Below are 23397 nucleotides of genomic sequence, written 5' to 3'. Positions count from 1 at the left end.
CAATCAGACAAAAGCTTGATAACCAGGATCTATAGAGAACTCAAATTAATCCACATGAAAAAAGCCAACAATCCCTTATATCAATGGGCAAGAGACATGAATAGAACTTTCTCTAAAGACGACAGACGAATGGCTAACAAACACATGAAAAAATGTTCATCATCTCTATATATTAGAGAAATGCAAATCAAAACATCCCTGAGATACCATCTAACCCCAGAGAGAATGGCCCACATCACAAAATCTCAAAACTGCAGATGCTGGCGTGGATGTGGAGAGAAGGGAACACTTTTACACTGCTGGTGGGACTGCAAACTAGTACAACCTTTCTGGAAGGAAGTATGGAGAAGCCTCAAAGCACTCAACCTAGACCTCCCATTCGATCCTGCAATCCCATTACTGGGCATCTACCCAGAAGGAAAAAAATCCTTTTATCATAAGGACACTTGTACTAGACTGTTTATTGCAGCTCAATTTACAATCGCCAAAATGTGGAAACAGCCTAAATGCCCACCAACCCAGGAATGGATTAACAAGCTGTGGTATATGTATACCATGGAATACTATTCAGCCATTAAAAAAAATGGAGACTTTACATCCTTCGTATTAACCTGGATGGAAGTGGAAGACATTATTCTTAGTAAAGCATCACAAGAATGGAGAAGCATGAATCCTATGTACTCAATCTTGATATGAGGACAATTAATGACAATTAAGGTTATGGGGGGGGAAGCAGAAAGAGGGATGGAGGGAGGGGGGTGGGGCCTTAGTGTGTGTCACACTTTATGGGGGCAAGACATGATTGCAAGAGGGACTTTACCTAACAATTGCAATCAGTGTAACTGGCTTATTGTACCCTCAATGAATCCCCAACAATAAAAAAAAAAAAAAAAAAAAAAAACCTATTATACATTGACCTTGTATTTTATTACAACTGTATGTTGTATTTTATTACAAAAACATTAACAAGCAGACAGGTATTTTTCTACAGTCCTGCAAAGGAGGTGGTGGACTCCTCTACATCTGCTTCTGTGTTCAACCCCCAACCACACACTCGAGCGTGTGCGCGTGAGCAGGTGAGTAATGCCTTCAGAGTGTTGTTAATGAGACAGTTTGGCCTTCACTAACACGCTGAAAGTGGCCCAGAGACAACTGGGGTTCTCAACACATTTTGAGAACTGCTGATGTTGAATAAGACTGACTCCTATAAAAGAAAATTTAAGTTTACTATCTGGAGAAGAAAGCACTAGAATTATAAAAGTAAAAGTTGGGATTGGATTAAAGATGGCAGCCGAGTAATAGCTTCCCTACAACTGGGCACTGTGAGTCTGGGGAGATAAGACTCCAGACATCTCTGGCTGGTAGGATCTGCCTACAATCATCCCTTTGAGTATACAGGGAGTCAGCAAGGGACTTCTGCAACCCAAGAGGAGGACAAAAACAGTGGGAAACTGGCAAGTGGTTGTTGCTGGCGTGATCTACCTAATCACACCGGCAACCATAAATACAAGCATCAGTGAGACTGCAAACCGGAAAGGCCTTGCCTGTGAACTGTTTCGGTGTTTTTGGACTTGGCACTCAGTTGAACTGCCTTGGGGAGAGCTTGAGCAGGAGTGTGGAGAACTTTGGGCATTGTCTGGGGCCCCAGACAGAGCCACTGAGCTGGGCTGCAGAAAGCCATTGTGTGAGAGAACTGCCCCAGCAAGCTCCGCCCTCAGGGTCCCAGAGCAAGGATCGGGTGGGACCTAGTAACCTATCAACTGAGCAGCCTAAAGGCAGGGACTGAGCTGCCTTACAGCCTTAACCCTTAGGAACAGACTAAGACGGTTTTGGCACAGTGGAGGTTCGTGCTGTTGCCCTGGGTAGAGTGCTGTAGTGTCACAGCTCATAACAACCTCAAATTCTTAGGATTGGCACTGCCCGGATCTCCATTAGATATGTACCGTGACCCCACACTAACCGGGCCTCCGCATGCCCTGACCAGGAACTGCAGGAGCCATGCAACCCTGTGTCCTCCTTCCTTTGTCCTCCCAGCCTCCACACTGGCCCGCTCATCTGGCCATGGATACTGGTAGCTGTGGGCCCTCTGGAGCCCTCCCTGCCTCTATGCAGAGCCCTTCTCCAGGCCAGAGACTGCTGGAGCCTTTGGCTCTCAGTGCCAAAGTCACTGGGTGCCAGGAACTCCCAGAACCGTGTGCACCACCTCCTGCCCTGTTGCTGGATCTGGGTATGTCACACACCAGAGCTGCTTCCACAACCAGAACTCCCTAGCTGGAGCAGCCCCAGAGGAACTACACAGGGTCACTCCCTACAACGATCAAGCAACAATAGAGTGATCCCGCTGGGATCTAATCTTGGAGAGACACCTCCCCAACTCTGAGGACGGCCAGAGGCAATGGTGAAAAACAATCATGAGGCGAAATCAACAGAAAAACTCTGGCAATATGCATAATCAGAGTAGATCAACTCCCCCAAGGATCAATGGGGCAGACACACCACAAGATCCCATGCACAAACAAATAGCTGAGATGTCAGAAATCGAATTCAGAATCTGGATGGCAAATAAGATCGAATTAGAACTCCAAGTAGTAACCCAAAAGATATCTCAAGTCTTCAAAAAATTCAAAGACCAAAAGACCAAAGATTTAGACACATTGAGACAAGACGTTGCAGCCCTCAAAGATCTGAGAAACACAGTAGAATCCATCAGTAGCAGAATGGAGCAACCAGAAGAAAGGATTTCTGACACTGAAGACAAAGTTTTCAATGCTCCCAAACTCTCAAAGAAGATGAGAAAAGGAGGGCAAAAACAGATCACTCTCTCAGAGAGCTCTCGGATAATTCAAAGAAAACCAATATTCGTCTTATAGGGATCCCCAAAAGTGACGAAGTGGCTTCACAAGGCACAGAGTCTCTTCTCCATGAGATTATGAAGGAGAACTTTCCAGACATGCCAAGAGATTCTGAAATTCAGATAGCAGGCAGTTTCAGAACTCCAGCATGACTCAACCCAAATAAGACATCCCCCAGACACATCATAATCAATTTCACTAAAGTTAATATGAAGGAGAAAATTCTGAAAGCTGCCACACGAAAGAAAACCATTACCTACAAGGGGAAGAATATTAGAATAACTGCAGATCTCTCTGCAGAAACCTTTCGAGCCAGAAGAGGATGGTCATCGACTTTTAATCTCCTAAAACAAAATAACTTCCAACCCAGGATCCTGTACCCAGCTAAACTGAGTTTCATCTATGGAGAAATTAAATACTTCAATGACATTCACATGTTGAAGAAATTTGCCATAACTAAACCAGCTCTCCAGGATATTCTCAGACCTATCCTCCATAAAGACCAGCATAATCCTCCACCACAAAAGTAAACTCACCCAGAAAATCTTGATCAAATTCCAACTTCCACAGTCGCAAAAGGATTAAAAATGTCCACTGGACTCTTGAAAGGCTTATCAATATTCTCAATTAATGTGAATGGTTTAAACTGTCCTTTAAAGAGGCACAGGTTGGCTGACTGGATACAAAAACTCAAGCCAGATATCTGCTGCATACAAGAATCACATATTACATTAAGGGGCAGCGCCTGTGGCTCAGTGAGTAGGGTGCCAGCCCTATATGCTGAGGGTGGCGGGTTCAAACCCAGCCCCGGCCAAACTGCAACAAAAAAATAGTCGGGCACTGTGGCAGGCGCCTGTAGTCCCAGCTGCTCGGGAGGCTGAGGCAAGAGAATCGCATAAGCCCAAGAGTTAGAGGTTGCTGTGAGCCATGTGATGTCACGGCACTCTACCCGAGGGCACTACAGTGAGACTCTGTCTCTACAAAAAAAAAAAAAAAAAAGACAAATATAGACTCAAGGTGAAGGGATGGTCATCTACATTCCAGGCAAATGGAAAGCAGAAAAAAGCAGGCATTGCAATCCTGTTCGCAGACGTAATAGGCTTTAAACCAACCAAAATAAATAAGGATAAGGAAGGACACTTCATATTTGTTAAAGGTAATACTCAATATGATGAGATCTCTATTATTAATATTTATGCACCCAACCACAATGCACCTCAATTTATAAGAGAAGCTCTAACACACATGAGCAACTTGATTTCCTCCACTTCCATAGTAGTTGGAGATTTTAACACCCCTTCAGCAGTGCTGGATAGATCCTCCAAAAAGAAGCTAAGCAAAGAAATTTTATATTTAAACTCAACCATTCAACATCTGGACTTAACAGACATCTACAGAACATTTCATCCCAACAAAACTGAATACACATTCTTCTCATCAGCCCACAGAACATACTCCAACAGATCAATAAATCCAAAAGTTGGTTTTTTGAAAAGATCAATAAAATAGATAAACCTTTGGCCAACCTAACCTGGAAAAAAAGAGTAAAATCTCTAATTTCATCAATCAGAAATGGTAAAGATGAAATAACAACAGACCCCTAGAAATTCAAAAAATCCTTAATGAATACTACAAGAAACTCTACCCTCAGAAATATGAAAATCTGAAAGAAATCGACCAGTACCTGGAAGTACGCCACCTACCAAAACTTAGCCAGACGAAGTGGAAATGTTGAACAGGCCTGTATCAAGTTCTGAAATAGCATCAACTATACAAAATCTCCTGAAAAAGAAAAGCCCAGGACCAGATGGCTTTACGTCAGAATTCTACCAAACCTTTAAAGAAGAACTAGTACCTATACTACTAAACCTCTTCCAAAATATAGAAAAAGAAGGAATATTACCCAACACATTCTACAAAGCAAACATCACCTTGATCCCCAAACCACGGAAAGACCCAACAAGAAAAGAAAATTATAGACCAATATCACTAATGAATATTGATGCTAAAATACTCAATAAGATCCTAACAAACAGAATCCAACAACACATCGAAAAAATTATACACCATGACCAAGTCGGATTTATCCCAGGGTCTCAAGGCTGGTTCAATATACATAAATCTATAAATGTAATTCAGCACATAAACAAACTAAAAAATAAGGACCATATGATTCTTTCAATTGATGCAGAAAAAGCTTTTGATAATATCCAGCATCCCTTCATGATCAGAACACTTAAGAAAATTGGTATAGAAGGGATATTTCTTAAACTAATAGAGGCCATCTACAGCAAACCCACAGCCAATATCATATTGGAGTTAAATTTGAATCATTTCCACTTAGATCAGGAACCAGGCAAGGTTGCCCATTGTCTCCATTGCTCTTTAACATTGTAATGGAAGTTTTAGCCATTGCAATTAGGGAAGAAAAGGCCATCAAGGGTATCCACATAGGGTCAGAAGAGATCAAACTTTCACTCTTCACAGATGATATGATCGTATATCTGGAAAACACTAGGGATTCTACTACAAAACTTTTAGAAGTGAGCAAGGAATACAGCAATGTCTCAGGCTACAAAATCAACACCCGTAAATCTGTAGCCTTTATATATACCAACAATAACCAAGCTGAAAAAACAGTCAAGAACTCTATTCCTTTCACAGTAGTGCCAAAGAAGATGAAATATTTGGGAGTATACCTAACAAAGGATGTGAAAGATCTATACAAAGACAACTATGAAACCTTAAGAAAAGAAATAGTTGGAGGCGGAGCAAGATGGCAGCCGAGTAACAGCTTCCTTGCATCTGGGCACCGTGAGTCAGGGGAGATAGGACTCCAGGCATCTCTGGCTGGTGGGAACTGCCTATCATCACTCCTATGAGGCTACAGGGAGTCAGCGAGAGACTTCTGGACCCCAAGAGGAGGACTAAAACAGTGGAAAACCGGCAAGTGGTCGCGTGTGTTCAATCCGTCTAAACCCACCCACAACTGTAAGTTCAGTAGCAGCGAGACTGCAAACCAGAAAGGCCTTACCTGTGAACTGTTTTGATGTCCTTGGACTTGGCACTGAGTTGAACTGCCTTGGGGAAGGCCTGAGCGGGAGTGCGGAGAACTTTGGCCGTTGTCTAGGGCCCCAGTCTGAGCCGCTGAGCCAGACGGAGCTAATAGTGTTTGGCGGTGGGTCACACGGATCCATTGTCAGTGATCTGCCCCGGCAAGCTCCGCCCTCAGGGTCGCAGAGCTAGAAACGGGTGGGAGCTGGTAACCCAGCAACCAAGTAGCCTAAGGGTGGGGTCTGAGCCGCCTTGCAGCCCTAACCCTCAGGGGCAGAGTGAGACCGGTTTTGGCACCCTGGGTAAGTGGATAGCCACTTCAGCAGTGATTCCAGCAAGAAAGCTGGGAAAGCTTCTGCTCAGCAAGTTTACAAGTTCAAAGTGCCTTTTAAGTGGGCTGAAGAGAGATTTAGGGTGTCTATCTGCTGGGGTTTGAGAAATCAGCTGCCTCCAGTCGTATCAGAACTGTGACTAACATCTCATACCCCATAAGACCACGTGTTACCCAGACAATATTCAATAACATATACAAACTGCTTTGTTTTTGGTTGTGTATTTTTTTCTTTTTTTTTTTTTTTGTTTGTTTGTTTATTTTGACGTTGTTGATGTTCTTTTGTTTTTTAATTTCAATCTTTTCCATACAGATCCCTTTTTCTTTCTCACTTTTTCTAGTTTAATTATAATTTCCCATTGCTGCCTTTTTTAATAACTACAACTTCATTTTTGCTAGTGTTCCTACCGCTATCATTTGGTTTTTCACCCCATTGTATCCCCGTAAAGTTTTCTGTTTGCTTGTTTTCGTTTGATTTATAGCATTTTTGTCTTTCCTCTCTACTTGGTGGAGGTGGGGTACTGTGTCTGATCAGGTTAGCAAAGAGCTGCTGACCTCAAGGGAACCACCCAACTGGGGCACCCCAAGAAGGTGGGGTTTTTTAAGGTTGTGTCAAAGTACCCTACTGTACACCTATATTGCCCTGTCTCCCTCTTTCTGTGCCTCTCTTCTTTTTGTCAATATTCCTTATCCCCACCCCCTCTCCTTTCTCTATCTTTCTTTTTTTTTTTTTTCTTATCACTCGGTCCTCCTTTCTTTCATCCCTTTTTTGCTCTTCAATCTTCTCACCCTTCTAGTCCTGTAACCCTTAGTCCACAGGCACAAGATCTTAAAGAGCAAGAGGAAGTGAAAGGAAAATTAGGGCAAGGAAACAGATAAAAGAAATCACCCATGAGGAAGAATCAGCAGAAAACTCCAGGCAACATGAAGAACCAGTCCATTACAACCCCGCCAAGGGTCCATGAGGTAGCTACTGCAGAGGATTCCACCTATACAGAAATGTTAGGAATGACAGAAAGGGAATTTAGAATACACATGTTGAAAACAATGAAAGAAATGATGGAAACAATGAAGGAAACTGCTAATAAAGTGGAAAATAACCAAAAGGAAATCCAAAAACAGAATCAAATCAGAGATGAACGATATGAAGAATATAAAAAGGATATAGCAGAGCTGAAGGAAATGAAACAGTCAATCAGGGAACTTAAAGATGCAATGGAAAGTATCAGCAACAGGTTAGACCATGCAGAAGAAAGAATTTCAGAGGTAGAAGACAAAGTTTTTGAGATAACTCAGATAGTAAAAGAGGCAGAAAAGAAGAGAGAGAAAGCAGAACGTTCACTGTCAGAATTATGGGACTTTATGAAGCGTTCCAACATACGAGTTATAGGAATTCCAGAAGGGGAAGAAGAATGCCCCAGAGGAATGGAAGCCATACTAGAGAATATTATAAAAGAAAATTTCCCAAACATCACCAAAGATTCTGACACACTGCTTTCAGAGGGATATCGGACCCCGGGTCGCCTCAACTCTAACTGAGCTTCTCCAAGACACATTGTGATGAACCTGTCCAAAGTCAAGACAAAAGAAAAGATTCTGCAAGCTGCCAGGAGTAAGCGCCAGTTGACCTACAGGGGCAAATCTATCAGAGTGACCGCAGACTTCTCTAACGAAACTTTCCAAGCAAGAAGACAATGGTCATCTACCTTTAATCTACTTAAACAGAACAATTTTCAGCCAAGAATTCTGTACCCTGCTAAGCTAAGCTTCAAAATTGATGGAGAAATCAAATCATTTATGGATATACAAACATTGAGGAAATTCGCCACAACAAGACCAGCTCTACAGGAAATACTTCAACCTGTTCTGCACACTGACCACCACAATGGATCAGCAGCAAAGTAAGAACTCAGAAATCAAAGGACAGAGCCTAACCTCCACACTGATGCAAAAGATAAAACTAAGCAATGGACTCTCACAAAATAAGACGAATAGAATACTACCACACTTATCAATTATCTCAATAAATGTTAATGGCTTGAATTCCCCACTGAAGAGACATAGATTGGCTGACTGGATTAAAAAACACAAGCCATCCATTTGCTGTCTGCAAGAAACACACCTGGCTTCAAAAGACAAATTAAAGCTCCGAGTCAAGGGATGGAAGACAATTTTTCAGGCAAATGTAATTCAGAAGAAAAGAGGAGTTGCAATCTTATTTTCAGATACATGTGGATTTAAAGCAACTAAAGTCAAAAAAGACAAAGATGGTCACTTTATATTGGTCAAGGGAAAACTACAACAAGAAGACATTTAAATTCTAAATATTTATGCACCCAATTTAAATGCTCCCAGATTCTTGAAGCAGAGCTTACTCAGTCTGAGCAATATGATATCTGATAATACCATCATAACAGGGGACTTTAACACACCTCTTACAGAGTTGGACAGATCCTCTAAACAGAAATTAAACAAAGATATAAGAGATTTAAATGAGACCCTAGAACAACTGTCCTTGATAGACGCATATAGAACACTCCATCCCAAAGATAAAGAATATACATTCTTCTCATCACCCCATGGAACATTCTCCAAAACTGATCATATCCTGGGACACAAAACAAATATCAACAGAATCCAAAGAATTGAAATTTTACCTTGTATCTTTTCAGACCATAAGGCACTAAAGGTGGAACTCAACTCTAACAAAAATGCTCGACCCCACCCAAAGGCATGGAAATTAAACAATCTTCTGTTGAATAACAGATGGGTGCAGGAAGAAATAAAACAGGAAATCATTAACTTCCTTGAGCATAACAACAATGAAGACACAAGCTACCAAAACCTGTGGGATACTGCAAAAGCAGTTTTGAGAGGAAAATTCATCGCTTTAGATGCCTAAATTCGAAAAACAGAAAGAGAGCACATCAACAGTCTCACAAGAGATCTTATGGAATTGGAAAAAGAAGAACAATCTAAGCCTAAACTCAGTAGAAGAAAAGAAATATCCAAAATCAAATCAGAGATCAATGAAATTGAAAACAAAAGAATCATTCAGAAAATTAATGAAACAAGAAGTTGGTTTTTTGAAAAAATAAATAAAATAGATAAACCATTGGCCAGACTTACTAGAAATAGAAAAGTAAAATCTCTAGTAACCTCAATCAGAAACGATAAAGGGGAAATAACAACTGATCCCACAGAGATACAAGAGATCATCTCTGAATACTACCAGAAACTCTATGCCCAGAAATTTGACAATGTGAAGGAAATGGATCAATATTTGGAATCACACCCTCTCCCTAGACTCAGCCAGGAAGAAATAGACCTCCTGAACAGACCAATTTCAAGCACTGAGATCAAAGAAACAATAAAAAAAAGCTTCCAACTAAAAAATGCCCTGGTCCAGATGGCTTCACTTCAGAATTCTATCAAACCTTCAAGGAAGAGCTTATTCCTGTACTGCAGAAATTATTCCAAAAAATTGAGGAAGAAGGAATCTTCCCCAACACATTCTATGAAGCAAACATCACCCTGATACCAAAACCAGGAAAAGACCCAAACAAAAAGGAGAATTTCAGACCAATCTCACTCATGAACATAGACGCAAAAATTCTCAACAAAATCCTAGCCAATAGATTACAGCTTATCATCAAAAAAGTCATTCATCATGATCAAGTAGGCTTCATCCCAGGGATGCAAGGCTGGTTTAACATACGCAAGTCCATGAATGTTATCCACCATATTAACAGAGGCAAAAATAAAGATCACATGATCCTCTCAATAGATGCAGAAAAAGCATATGATAAAATCCAGCATCCTTTTCTAATTAGAACACTGAAGAGTATAGGGATAGGTGGCACATTTCTAAAACTGATTGAAGCTATCTATGACAAACCCACAGCCAATATTTTACTGAATGGAGTTAAACTGAAAGCTTTTCCTCTTAGAACTGGAACCAGACAAGGTTGTCCTCTGTCACCTTTACTATTCAACATAGTGCTGGAAGTTCTAGCCAATACAATTAGGCAAGACAAGGAAATAAAGGGAATTCAAATGGGAGCAGAGGAGGTCAAACTCTCCCTCTTTGCTGATGACATGATCTTATACTTAGAGAACCCCAAAGACTCAACCACAAGACTCCTAGAAGTCATCAAAAAATACAGTAATGTTTCTGGATATAAAATCAATGTCCACAAGTCAGTAGCCTTTGTATACACCAATAACAATCAAGATGAGAAGCTAATTAAGGACACAACTCCCTTCACCATAGTTTCAAAGAAAATGAAATACCTAGGAATATACCTAACGAAGGAGGTGAAGGACCTCTATAAAGAAAACTATGAACTCCTCAGAAAGGAAATAGCAGAGGATATTAACAAATGGAAGAACATACCATGCTCATGGATGGGAAAAATCAACATTGTTAAAATGTCTATACTTCCCAAAGCAATCTACCTATTCAATGCCATTCCTATCAAAGTACCTACATCGTACTTTCAAGATTTGGAAAAAATGATTATGCGTTTTGTATGGAACCAGAAAAAACCCCGTATAGCTAAGGCAGTTCTTAGTAACAAAAATAAAGCTGGGGGCATCAGCATACCAGATTTTAGTCTGTACTACAAAGCCATAGTGCTCAAGACAGCATGGTACTGGCACAAAAACAGAGACATAGACACTTGGAATCGAATTGAACACCAAGAAATGAAACTAACATCTTACAACCACCTAATCTTCGATAAACCAAACAAGAACTTACCTTGGGGGAAAAACTCCCTATTCAATAAATGGTGTTGGGAGAACTGGATGTCTACATGTAAAAGACTGAAACTGGACCCACACCTTTCCCCACTCACAAAAATTGATTCAAGATGGATAAAGGACTTAAATTTAAGGCATGAAACAATAAAAATCCTCAAAGAAAGCATAGGCAAAACACTGGAAGATATTGGCCTGGGGGAAGACTTCATGAAGAGGACTGCCATGGCAATTGCAACAACAACAAAAATAAACAAATGGGACTTCATTAAACTGAAAAGCTTTTGTACAGCTAAGGAGACAATAACCAAAGCAAAGAGACAACCCACACAATGGGAAAGGATATTTGCATATTTTCAATCAGACAAAAGCTTGATAACCAGGATCTATAGAGAACTCAAATTAATCCACATGAAAAAAGCCAACAATCCCTTATATCAATGGGCAAGAGACATGAATAGAACTTTCTCTAAAGACGACAGACGAATGGCTAACAAACACATGAAAAAATGTTCATCATCTCTATATATTAGAGAAATGCAAATCAAAACATCCCTGAGATATCATCTAACCCCAGTGAGAATGGCCCATATCACAAAATCTCAAAACTGCAGATGCTGGCGTGGATGTGGAGAGAAGGGAACACTTTTACATTGCTGGTGGGACTGCAAACTAGTACAACCTTTCTGGAAGGAAGTATGGAGAAACCTCAAAGCACTCAACCTAGATCTCCCATTCGATCCTGCAATCCCATTACTGGGCATCTACCCAGAAGGAAAGAAATCCTTTTATCATAAGGACACTTGTACTAGACTGTTTATTGCAGCTCAATTTACAATCGCCAAAATGTTATAACAGCCTAAATGCCCACCAACCCAGGAATGGATTAACAAGCTGTGGTATATGTATACCATGGAATACTATTCAGCCATTAAAAAAAATGGAGACTTTACATCCTTTGTATTAACCTGGATGGAAGTGGAAGACATTATTCTTAGTAAAGCATCACAAGAATGGAGAAGCATGAATCCTATGTACTCAATCTTGATATGAGGACAATTAATGACAATTAAGGTTATGGGGGGGGAAGCAGAAAGAGGGATGGAGGGAGGGGGGTGGGGCCTTAGTGTGTGTCACACTTTATGGGGGCAAGACATGATTGCAAGAGGGACTTTACCTAACAATTGTAATCAGTGTAACTGGCTTATTGTACCCTCAATGAATCCCCAACAATAAAAAAAAGAAAAAAAAAAAAAAGAAAATAAGTGTGATAATATTGTAAATAACATTAAAAAAAAGTAAATCAATAAAAAAAAAAAAAAGAAATAGCTAAAGATGTTAACAGATGGAAAAACATACCATACTCATGGCTGGGAAGAATCAACATTGTTAAAATGTCCATAGTACCCAAAGCAATATCTAATTTTAATGCAATTCCTATTAAAGCTCCATTTTCATATTTTAAAGATCTTGAAAAAATAATACTTCGTTTTATATGGAACCAGAAAAAAACTCAAATCCCCAAAACATTACTCAGCAATAAAAACAAAGCAGGAGGAATCATGCTACCAGACCTGAGACTGTACTATAAATCGATAGTGATCAAAACAGCATGGTACTGGCACAAAAGCAGAGAAGTAGATGTCTCAAACAGAATAGAGAACCAAGAGATGAACCCAGCTACTTACCGTTATTTGATCTTTGACAAGCCAATTAAAAACATTCAGTGGAGAAAAGATTCCCTATTAACAAATGGTGCTGGGTAAACTGGCTGGCAACCTGTAGAAGATTGAAACTGGACTCACACCATTCACCATTAACTAAGATAGATTCTCACTGGATAAAAGATCTAAACTTAAGACATGAAACTATAAAAATACTTGAAGAAACTGCAGGGGAAACTCTTGAAGGAATCGGCCTGGGTGAATATTTTATGAGGAGGACTCCCCAGGCAATTGAAGCAGCTTCAAAAATACATTACTGGGACCTGATCAAACTAAAAAGCTTCTGCACAGCCAAGAACATAGTAAGTAAAGCAAGCAGACAGCCCTCAGAATGGGAGAAAATATTTGCAGGTTATACCTCCGATAAAGGTCTAATAACCAGAATCCACAGAGAACTCAAATGTATTAGCAAGAAAAGAACACGTGATCCCATCTCAGGGTGGGCAAGGGAGTTGAAGAGAAACTTTCTAAAGAAGACAGACGCACAATCTACAAACACATGAAAAAAAGATCATCATCCTTAATCATCAGAGAAATGCAAATCAAAACTACTTTGAGATACCACCTAACCCCAGTAAGAGTAGCCCACATAACAAAATCCCAAAACCAGAGATGTTGGCGTGGATGTGGAGAAAAGGGCACACTTCTTCACTGCTGGTGGGAATGCACACTAATACGTTCCTTCTGAAAGGATGTTTGGAGAATACTTAGAGACCTAAAAATAGACCTGCCATTTTATCCTATAATTCCTTTACTAGGTTTATACCCAGAAGACCAAAAGTCATAATATAACAAAGACATGTACGAGAATGTTTATTGCAGCCCAATTCATAATCGCTAGGTCGTGGAAGAAGCCCAAGTGCCCATCGACCCACGAATGGACTAGCAAATTGTGGTACATGTATACCATGGAATATTATGCAGCCTTAAAGAAAGATGGAGACTTTACCTCTTTCATGTTTACATGGATGAAGCTGGACCATATTCTTCTTAGCAAAGTATCTCAGGAGTAGAAGAAAAAGTATCCAATGTACTCAGCCCTACTATGAAGCTAATTTATAGCTTTCACATGAAGGCCATAACCCAACTATAGCACAAGACTATGGGGAAAGGGCCAAGGAAGGCAAAGGGAGGGGGGACGTTTTGTTGGAGGGAGGGTAACTGGTGGGGCCACATATACGGTGCATCTTAGAATGGGTACAGGTGAAACTTACTAAACACAGAATACAAATGCCTACATACAGTAACTAAGAAAATGCCATGAAGGCTACATTGAACAGTTTGATGAGAATATTTCAGATTGTATATGAAACCCGCACATTGTACCCCTTGATTGCACTAATGTACACAGCTATGATTTAACAATAAAAATAAATAAATTTAAAAAAAAAAACAAAAGTAAAAGTTCCATCCTAGATAATAAGCTGAATGGAAGTAGAAAGCTGATTGCTTTGAGATGCTTCCAATTCATGTTGTAGGAGGGTGGTGGGGTCCACTCCCTCCAGCCTGGCCCTCCTCCCTGGGTGCTCTCTGCGGACCCTCCCCACAGGGCGATCACACTCCTCCCACTCCCATGTGCTTGTGTTTGTCTGTCTGACTTGCTGTGGCCAATGAAGTGAGTGGAAGTGACACACCAAACTTGACAAGTTGTCACATGGTTCCTGCATCTCTCTTCTCTCCATGACACCCACAGTATCTCTTCAGCCTGGGCCTCAAAATGAAGGACAGATGGAGGCAGAGTGTCAGTCAACCCACAAGTACATGTAACAGACAGTAATTCACTGAGGTGCTTGCCGTGGTTTATCACTGCAGCATGCCTTACCCTATGCTCTCTGATACAGATGGGATAAAATAAATATTAAAAAGTAAACATTAAAGAAAATACAGTAATAATTATTCCCACATGTCAGAGAACTCTATGTCAGTGTCCTCTATTTTTGTTAGCAAATATTTAATTAAATGTAAAAAGCCTTATGGAGTCAGGCCCTGAGCTGGACCGTTTCCAATGGGGGAGTGGTAGGAAGTGTGGCCTTTAACATAGGCCTGGAAGGGACGCCTCTGAGCTCTGCTAGTCCAGCGGCATGATCTTGGCAAGTCACTTAGAGCCTCATTATTCTCATCTGTAAAGTGAGGGTGGTGACGCTTCAGATGACTGTGAGAACTGAGTGAGACTGGGGAGCAGACAGCAGAGAGCTCTGCACACAGCAGCATCTGTGCTCTGTGAAGGCCACTTTCTCTTCTCTTCTGTCTTCCCACCTCCCACACACCCCTGCACCCAGATGAGGGTCTTGGGATTGTAAGCTTAGCCCTATCTACAATGTGTTCCACTTACTTTTTTGGAGTTTAATCTTTCCAAAAGTAAAAAGTATATATGTATTTGTGTGTGTACATACATACACACATTTAGTCTGTCACTCAACTAATACATTCTAAATACTATTATTATCCTTGCTTTACAAAAGGCATAAGGAATGAGAGCGTGGATGGCTCCCCAAGGTCATATGTGAGCACAGACATTCTACTGCATCTTCTGTGATGATTCATCGTATCCGACAGTACTGATGCGATTTACTTTACGTTCCCTTTTTGGTGGACATTTTCAAGGTGCATTTATGTTTTTTACCATCACAAACAAGAAACACCTTAACATAAACATCTTGGTGTACATGTGTAACTATGTTCACAGGGTAAGTTCTTAAAATTGCTGCTAGGTCAAAGAGTACAGCGATTTATCTTCAGAAAGTTCTCCCTGATTTATACCCCAGCCCTTGGTGTACAAACATGCCCTCTCCCGACCCTCTTCCACAGCACTCACTCAGACTTCACCCCCTGTGCCTCTAGCTCAGGGCTCACCAACCCACATTCCAAGAAGCTTCTCATCAGGTCCTGCCTGGGAAGGGTTGTGATACAGACAGCACCCCACCTTTCTGTCTCCTTTTCTATTTTCACACACTGTGCCTCTGGGGAATCTAGCTGGAAGTGCACTTTGTTCTGCTCTGAGCCACACAGGAATAATTCATCTATCTGAAAAGTAACTTGTATATTGATCCAGAAATATTGCAGGAGTCCAGCTCTTTCATTGATTATTTGATAATGGGTTATTTCATTTTTATCTACTCTGACTTCTCTAACTCAGATTTAAAAAGAAAAAGAAAAAAAAAAGCCAGGTAACCCTGAGCACATACTTCATCTTAGTGGAAAGCATTGGGCCTGCTAATTCACATTAGCTCAAAAAAGTGACCCTGCGAACCTCCAAGTCATTCAGAACAATACATCCCAAAGACTGCTCTTCTGCCCTGCCTTATTCTTGTTAAATATTTGAGCAAGAAACTAAAGGAGCATTTAGTTTGAAGCAAAATGCCTGTCATATTTTCTTGGAATGAGGCAAAAGCAAATCTAAAACGTCTTTCAGTGGAGTGAGCCCAAATTGACAGGAACACTTGTAATTGCTTCCGTTTTGTATTTTAGCCAATGCACAACTACATTCATCGGATTAATAACGATCAGCTGGGACTCCCAGGGCCTAATACCCTGGGCTTCTGGCCTGGTATTTAAATATCTATTGATGATAATTGGATGACAGATAGCAATGGGCTCAGACAGAAAGAAATCCAATCACTCTCAAAGGCACAAACCATGTCCTGGCCCCATAGATACAGCACCAAGAGAAATGGGGGTGAAGAGACCTTTGAAAAGATGTGAAAATTAAGAAATTGAGTCTTATGACTGTTTGGCTACAGAACAACTCCTTAAACATCGTTTTTCTTTCTGTTTTGTGCATATGTGGTAGTTTTGCTTGCTTGTTTTGCCAAATTGTCAGCAGGGCTGAGAACACAGAATTCAGCACTTTGTTTTTCTGGATTCTGGATTTTCTGTCCTTTTTCAAAAGCAGTAGATCTGTATAGAGATGACTAACTCTTGGAGTTCAAGAGCTGCCAGGCTACATTGAAGTAACAAAGAAACCCCAAACCATAATGACTGAGAGCCTCGGAGGCTGACTTCACACTCCCCACCACAGGCCACCTGGGGCGGGCCGGGTACTCCGCTAACCAAGCCATGCAGGAATAATCCATGCAGGGGTGCAGGCTGACAGGACAGCCAGTCACCATTTCAGGGAAAGGGAGCGCTCTGAGGAATAGTGGACAGCAATAAAACAACACAGAGGGCCTGCTTGCAACAGATCTGACTCTGAGCCCCTCCTCTGCTTCTCACTGACCGAGTGAACTTGAATGCAGCTTTACAACTGAAGGCTCAGGCTCCTTATCTGAAAAATGAAAATACAATTTATTCATCAGATTGCTTTAAATAATAAATGAGATATAACTATAAACAACCTACCACATACTAGGGCTTAATAAAAAAGATTTGGGGTTTTACCACATCGAAAGAACACATGCATGGAGCCTGGAGGGCTTAATGGGATGTATGTTTTTGCTCACTTTATCACATAATTCTTGAGAATATGTATTAATCCCCAATATCTATGTGTCTCAAAGCTCTCACTGCCACATACTGTGGTTTCTGACAGTTGGATTTTGTACATGGGAGAAGACGACCTGAAAGTGACTGAAGAACTGATCCAAAGTCACTCCCTGGTCAAGGAGGCACAACACCCTGCTTTGTGCACCCCGACTTCGCTGCAGCCCTATTCCCCCTGCTCTGCCCCTCCTCTGAGGAGAGATGGAAGAACATACCACCCCCAGGACAGTGTCCTTACAGCAACATTTTAGACAATAATCAAGTGAGTCAAAAGATTACTGTCATCCTTCACATGCAATGATCACTTTTTTTTTCTGTGAAACTTCAAGGAAGACTGTAACTCCTCCCCCTTTTTTCATTAAATCATAGCTGTGTACATTAATGCAATATGAGGTACAATGTGCTGATTTTATATACAATTTGAAATTTTCATCAAACCGGTTAACATAGCCTTCATGGCATTTTCTTAGTTATTGTGTTAAGACATTTATATTCTACACCTACCCTGTTTCCCTGAAAATAAGACATCCTCCAAAAATAAGACCTACTTACAGGAAAGATAAGACGTCCCCTGAAAATAAGACCTAGCACATCTTTGGGAGCATACCTTAAAATAAGACACTGTCTTATTTTTGGGGAAACAGGGTAGTTTTGATTTGCATTTCTCTGATGATTAAGGATGATGACCATTTTTTCATATGTCTGTAGGCCGTGAGCCTATCTTCTTCAGAGAAGTTTCTCTTCAAGTCCCTTGCCCACCCTGCGATGGGATCACTTGTTCTTTTCTTACTAATACATTTGAATTCTCTGTGGATTCTGGTTATTAAACCTTTGTTGGAGACATAACCTGCAAATATCTTCTCCCATTCTGAGGGCTCTCTGCTTGCTTTACTTACTGTGTTCTTGGCTGTGCAGAAGCTTTTCAGTTTGATCAGGTCCCAGTTGTGTAGCTTTGATGTTGCTTCAATTGCCCAGGGGGTCCTCCTCATAAAATATGGCCAATTTCTTCAAGAGTTTTCCTTGCACTTTCTTCTAGTATTTTTATAGTTTCATGTCTTAAGTTTAAATCTTTAATCTTAGTTAATGGTGAAAGGTATGGGTCCTGTTTCAGTCTTCTACAGGTTGCCAGCCAGTTCACCCAGCACCATTTGTTAAATAGAGAATATTTTCCCCCATTGAATGTTTTTAATTAGCTTATCAGAGATCAAATAACAGTAAGTAGCTTGGTTCATTCCTTGATTCTCTATTCTTTTTCATACATCTATCTCTCTGTTTTTGTGCCAGTACCATGCTGTTTTGATCACTATCGATTTATAGTACAGTCTGAGGTCTGGTAGCATGATTCCTCCTGCTTTGTTTTTATTTCTGAGTAATGTCTTGGCTATTTGAGTTTTTTTTCTGATTCCATATAAAACAAAGTATTATTTTTTTGAGATCTTTAAAGTATGACAGTGGAGCTTTAATAGGGATTGCATTAAAATTGTATATTGCTTTGGATAGTATGGACATTTTAACAATGTTGATTCTTCCCAGCCATAAGTATGGTATATTTTTCCACTTACTAACATCTTCAGCTATTTCTTTTCTTAGAGTTTCATAGTTCTCTTTATAGAGATCTTTCACGTCCTTTGTTAGATAACCTCCCAAATATTTCCATCTTTTTTGGCACTACTGTGAACGGAATAGAGTTCTTGACCTTTTTTTCAGCTTGACTATTTGTGGTATATATAAAGGCTACTGATTTATGAATTTTTTTTGTAACCTGAGACGCTGCTGTATTCCTTGATCACTTCTAAGAGTTTTGTAATAGAATCCCTGGTGTTAACATCTTCAGCTATTTCTTTTCTTAGAGTTTCATAGTTCTCTTTATAGAGATCTTTCATGTCCTTTGTTAGGTAAACTCCCAAATATTTCATCTTCTTTGCCACTACTGTGAATGGAATAGAGTCCATGACTGTTTTTTCAACTTGACTATTGTCGGTATATATGAAAGCTACAGATTTATGAGTGTTGATTTTGTAAACTGAGATGCTGCTGTATTCCTTGATCACATCTAAGAGATTTGTAGTAGAGTCCCTGGTGTTTTCCAGATATACAATCATATCATCTGCAAAGAGTGAAAGTTTGATCTCTTCTGACACTATATGGATACCCTTGATTGCCTTTTCTTCCCAAATTGCAGTGGCTAAAACTTTCATTACAATGTTAAAAAGCAGTGGAGACAATGGGCAACCTTGCCTGGTTCCTGATCTGAGTGGAAATGATTTCAATAACTCCATTCAATATGATATTGGCTGTGGGTTTGCTGTAGATGGCCTCTATCAGTTTAAGAAATGTCCCTTCTATACCAATTTTCTTAAGTGTTCTGATCATGAATGGATGCTGGACATTATCAAAAGCTTTTTCTGCATCAATTGAGAGAATCATATGGTCTTTGTTTTTAAATTTGTTTATGTGATGAATCATATTTATTCTTTTTTTCCTAGTTAGGTTAGGCAACGGTTTATCTATTTTATTGACCTTTTCAAAAAACAACTTTTTGATTTATTGATCTGTTGTATAATACTTTTGTTTTCAATTTCATTTAATTCTGCTTTAATTTTGGTTATTTCTTTTCTTCTGCTCGGTTTGGCATTGGAGTGTTCTTCCTTTTCCAGGTGCTTGAGATGTCCCATCAAGTTGTTAACTTCCTTTCTTTTTATTCTCTTGAGGAAGGCTTACAGTGCTGTAAATTTCCCTCCTAAGATTGCCTTTGCTGTATCGCAGAGGTTCTGATAATTTGTGTCTTCATTATCGTTTTGTTCCAAAAATTTGGTAATTTCCTTTTTAATCTTGTCTATGACCCTATGACCAGCTATCATTCAGCATAAGGTTATTTAGCTTCCATGTTTTGTACGAGTATAAATATTCCTGTTGTTACTGATTTCAACTTTTATTCCATGATGGTCTGAGAAGATGCAAGGAATAATTTATATTCTTTTAAATTTTCTGAGATTAGACTTGTGACCTAAGATGTGATCAATTTTGGAGTATGTTCCATGGGCTGATGAGAAGAATTTGTATTCAGTATTGTTAGGATGAAATGTTCTGTAGATGTCTGTTAAATCCAAATGTTGAATGGTTAAGTCTAAATTTTCTTTGCTTAGTTTCTTATTGGAGGATCTATCCAATACTGCCAAAGGGGTGTTAAAATCTCCAACTATTAGGGCCGAGACTGTGGCTGGCTCGAGCCCACTGGGCGCTTGGGGGCATGCACGTGGCTCCCCGCTCTCCTGCCACTGCCTGCCCTCGCTCACTCTCACTCCCCACCCATTGTCCGCGGTCCTCCATTGATTCTCTTGTTAGTCTGAGGTTGCCCCTTCAGCTACCAGATCTCGTTTTCGAGCTTGGGACTGGCAGACGAGAGTACTTGGCAGGAAGAGGCTGGTGTCAGAGTTGTCGTTTGAGCCTTTCATCTCAGAAATTCTAGCTACTTGGTACAACTTGTTCTACACAGGCCATGCATCATACAAGGCATTTGTAAGTGGTGGCTGCTATCAGGAAGAAACTGGTGATTGTTGGTGATGGAGCTTGTGAGAAGACATGCTTGCTCATAGTCTTCAACAAGGACCAGTTCCAAGAGGTGTATGTGCCTACAGTGTTTGAGAACTACGTGGCAGATATTGAGGTGGGTGGCAAGCAGGAGCCAGTATAACCTGAAGAAGCAGAGATATGGCAAACAGGATTGGTGCTTTTGGGTACATGGAGTGTTCAGCAAAGACCAAAGATGGAGGGAGGAAGGTTTTTGAAATGGCTACAAGAGCTGCTCTGCAAGCCAGATGTGGGAAGAAAAAATCTGGGTGCCTTGTCTTGTGAAAACTTGCTGCAAGCACAGCCCTTAAGCAGTTAATTTTGAAGTGCTGTTTATTAATCTTAGAGTATGATTACTGGCCTTTTTCATTTATCTATAATTTACCTAAGATTACAAATCAAAAGTCATCTTGCTACCAGTATTTAGAAGCCAACCATGATTATTAATGACGTCCAATTTGTCTGGCCCATCAGGGTCTTTCTGACATTGCTCTAACACCCCTCTTCTGCACTCCCACCTGACACACCAGGCGCTAATTCAAGGAATTTCTTAATAACATCTTGCTTCTTTCTAGAAAGAGAAACAGTTGGTAACTTTTGTGAATTAGGCTGTAACTACTTCATAAGTAACATGTTCTGCCTATCTGTCAGCTGCAAGGTACTCCGGTGAGTCACTACTTCAGAGCTTTACTCCTTAACAGATCTCATTGGCATAGTTCCAGGGTGGACATCCAGTTTTTTGAAAATGTGCTCAGCAGCCAGAAAGGCCCAAATCCATGCAGCTATGGCAGAGTTACAGTTCTGTGGTTTCATGTTAGTTACCTTACACTTAATGGGTAATTAGTGCCACTGGATGTATGTTACCAAGAATAAATATATCTACCCCAAGAGAAAAAACAATCTCCAACTATTATGGAGCTGGGAGAAATCAAGTTGCTCATGTCTGTTAGAGTCTCTCTTATAAATTGAGGCGCATCTGGTTGGGTGCATAAATGTTAATAATCGAAATCTTATCATGTTGAGTGTTACCCTTAACAAATATGAAGTGACTGTCCTTATCTTTCCTTACTTTTGTTGGTTTAAAGCCTGTTGTATCTGCGAATAAAATTGCAACACCTGCTTTTTTTTCTGATTTCCATTTGCCTGAAATATGGACAACCCTGAGTCTATATTTATCTTTTAAGGTAAGATGAGATTCTTATATTCAGCAGATATCTGGCCTGAGTTTTTGTATCCAGTCAGCCAACCTGTGTCTCTTTAGAGGACAATTTAAGACATTTCATTAATTGAGAATATTGATAAGCCTGGTAGAGTTTTGGGTATCAAGTTTTTCAAAAGTCCAGTGGAAATTTTTAATCCTTTCACCCCTGTGGAAGTTGGAATTTGATCAAAAGTTTCTGAGTGAGTTTACTTTTGTGGTGGAGGATTGCACTGGTCATTATGGAGGATAGGTCTGAGAATATCCTAAAGAGCTTGTTTAGTTATGGCAAATTTCTTCAACACGTGCATGTCATTAAAGTATTTAATTTTTCTATCATAAATGAAACTCAGTTTAGCTGGATACGGGATCATGTGTTGAAAGTTATTTTGTTTTAGGAGATTAAAAGTTGATGACCACCATCTTCTAGCTTGAAAGGTTTCAGCAGAGAGATCTGCAGTCATTCTAATATTCTTCCCCTTGTAGGTTATGGTTTTCTTGCATCTGGCTGCTTGCAGAATTTTCTCCTTCATATTAACTTTAGTGAAGTTAATTATGATGTGCCTGGGGGATGTCTTATTCAGGTTGAGTCATGCTGGTGTTCTGAAACTGTCTGCTTTGTGAATTTCAGAATCTCTTGACATATCTGGAAACTTCTCCTTTATAATCTTATGAAGAGCCTCTGTGCCTTGTGAGCAACTTTGTTCCCTTCAGAGGTTCCTATAAGGCGAAGATTAGTTTTCTTCCAATTATCCCAGAGCTCTCTGAGAGAATGATCCATTTTTGCTCTCCATTTCTCTTCCTCTTTGAGAGTTTGGGAGCATTCAAAAGCTTTGTCTTCAGTGTCAGAAATTCTTTCTTCTGCTTGCTCCCTTCTATTACTGAGGAATTCCACTGTATTTCTCAGATCTTTGAGGGCTGCAAATCCTTGTCTCAACGTGTCAAAATCTTTGGTGATTTTCTCTTTGAATTCATGGAATTCTTGAAACAACTTTTGAAATGCTCCTTGAATTTCTAATTCCAACTTTACCTCCATTCTATTAATCTTATTTGCAATCCAAATTCTGAATTTGATTTCTGACATCTCGGCCATTTGTTTATGAATGGGATCTTCAGATGTGTCCGCCACATCATTCCTTGGGAGAGTTGATCTACTCTTGTTATTCACGTTACCGGAGTTTTTCTGCTAATTCCGCCCCAATGTTTATTTTATGCCATTTGGCTAGATGAGCAGATAAGGTGAAGTTGGATTGGAGGGCTCCTGGAGTAGTGATTAACCAGCCCTTTGCCCAAGAGCTGGGACTGGTGTCTATACTTTTTCCCCTAGAGCTTTACAAAGGACCTATACAGTGCTACTGCCTGCGACACTGGGGACCTACTTGATGTGGTGGGGCTAAGTGGCTCTGTCTGGTTTTTCAACTTGTTTCT

The 23397-nt window shown here is 40.2% G+C and overlaps 1 pseudogene across 1 annotated transcript in view; it reads left to right on the top strand.

Annotated features, from left to right (window-relative positions):
* Nucleotides 1-21655, top strand: part of LOC128594799 (transforming protein RhoA-like) — a 35432-nt pseudogene extending 13777 nt beyond the window's left edge. The window contains exon 2 of the transcript XR_008382624.1: nt 20726-21655. The product of XR_008382624.1 is annotated as a transforming protein RhoA-like (transcript). The remainder of the gene's footprint in view (nt 1-20725) is intronic.
* The last annotated feature ends 1742 nt before the right edge of the window (nt 21656-23397 follow it).

The sequence above is a fragment of the Nycticebus coucang genome, chromosome 9 (assembly GCF_027406575.1).
Source record: "Nycticebus coucang isolate mNycCou1 chromosome 9, mNycCou1.pri, whole genome shotgun sequence".
Taxonomy (NCBI): domain Eukaryota; kingdom Metazoa; phylum Chordata; class Mammalia; order Primates; family Lorisidae; genus Nycticebus; species Nycticebus coucang.
The sequence above is the reverse complement of the archived record's forward strand: the minus strand, read 5'-3'. Positions and strand labels throughout refer to the sequence as shown.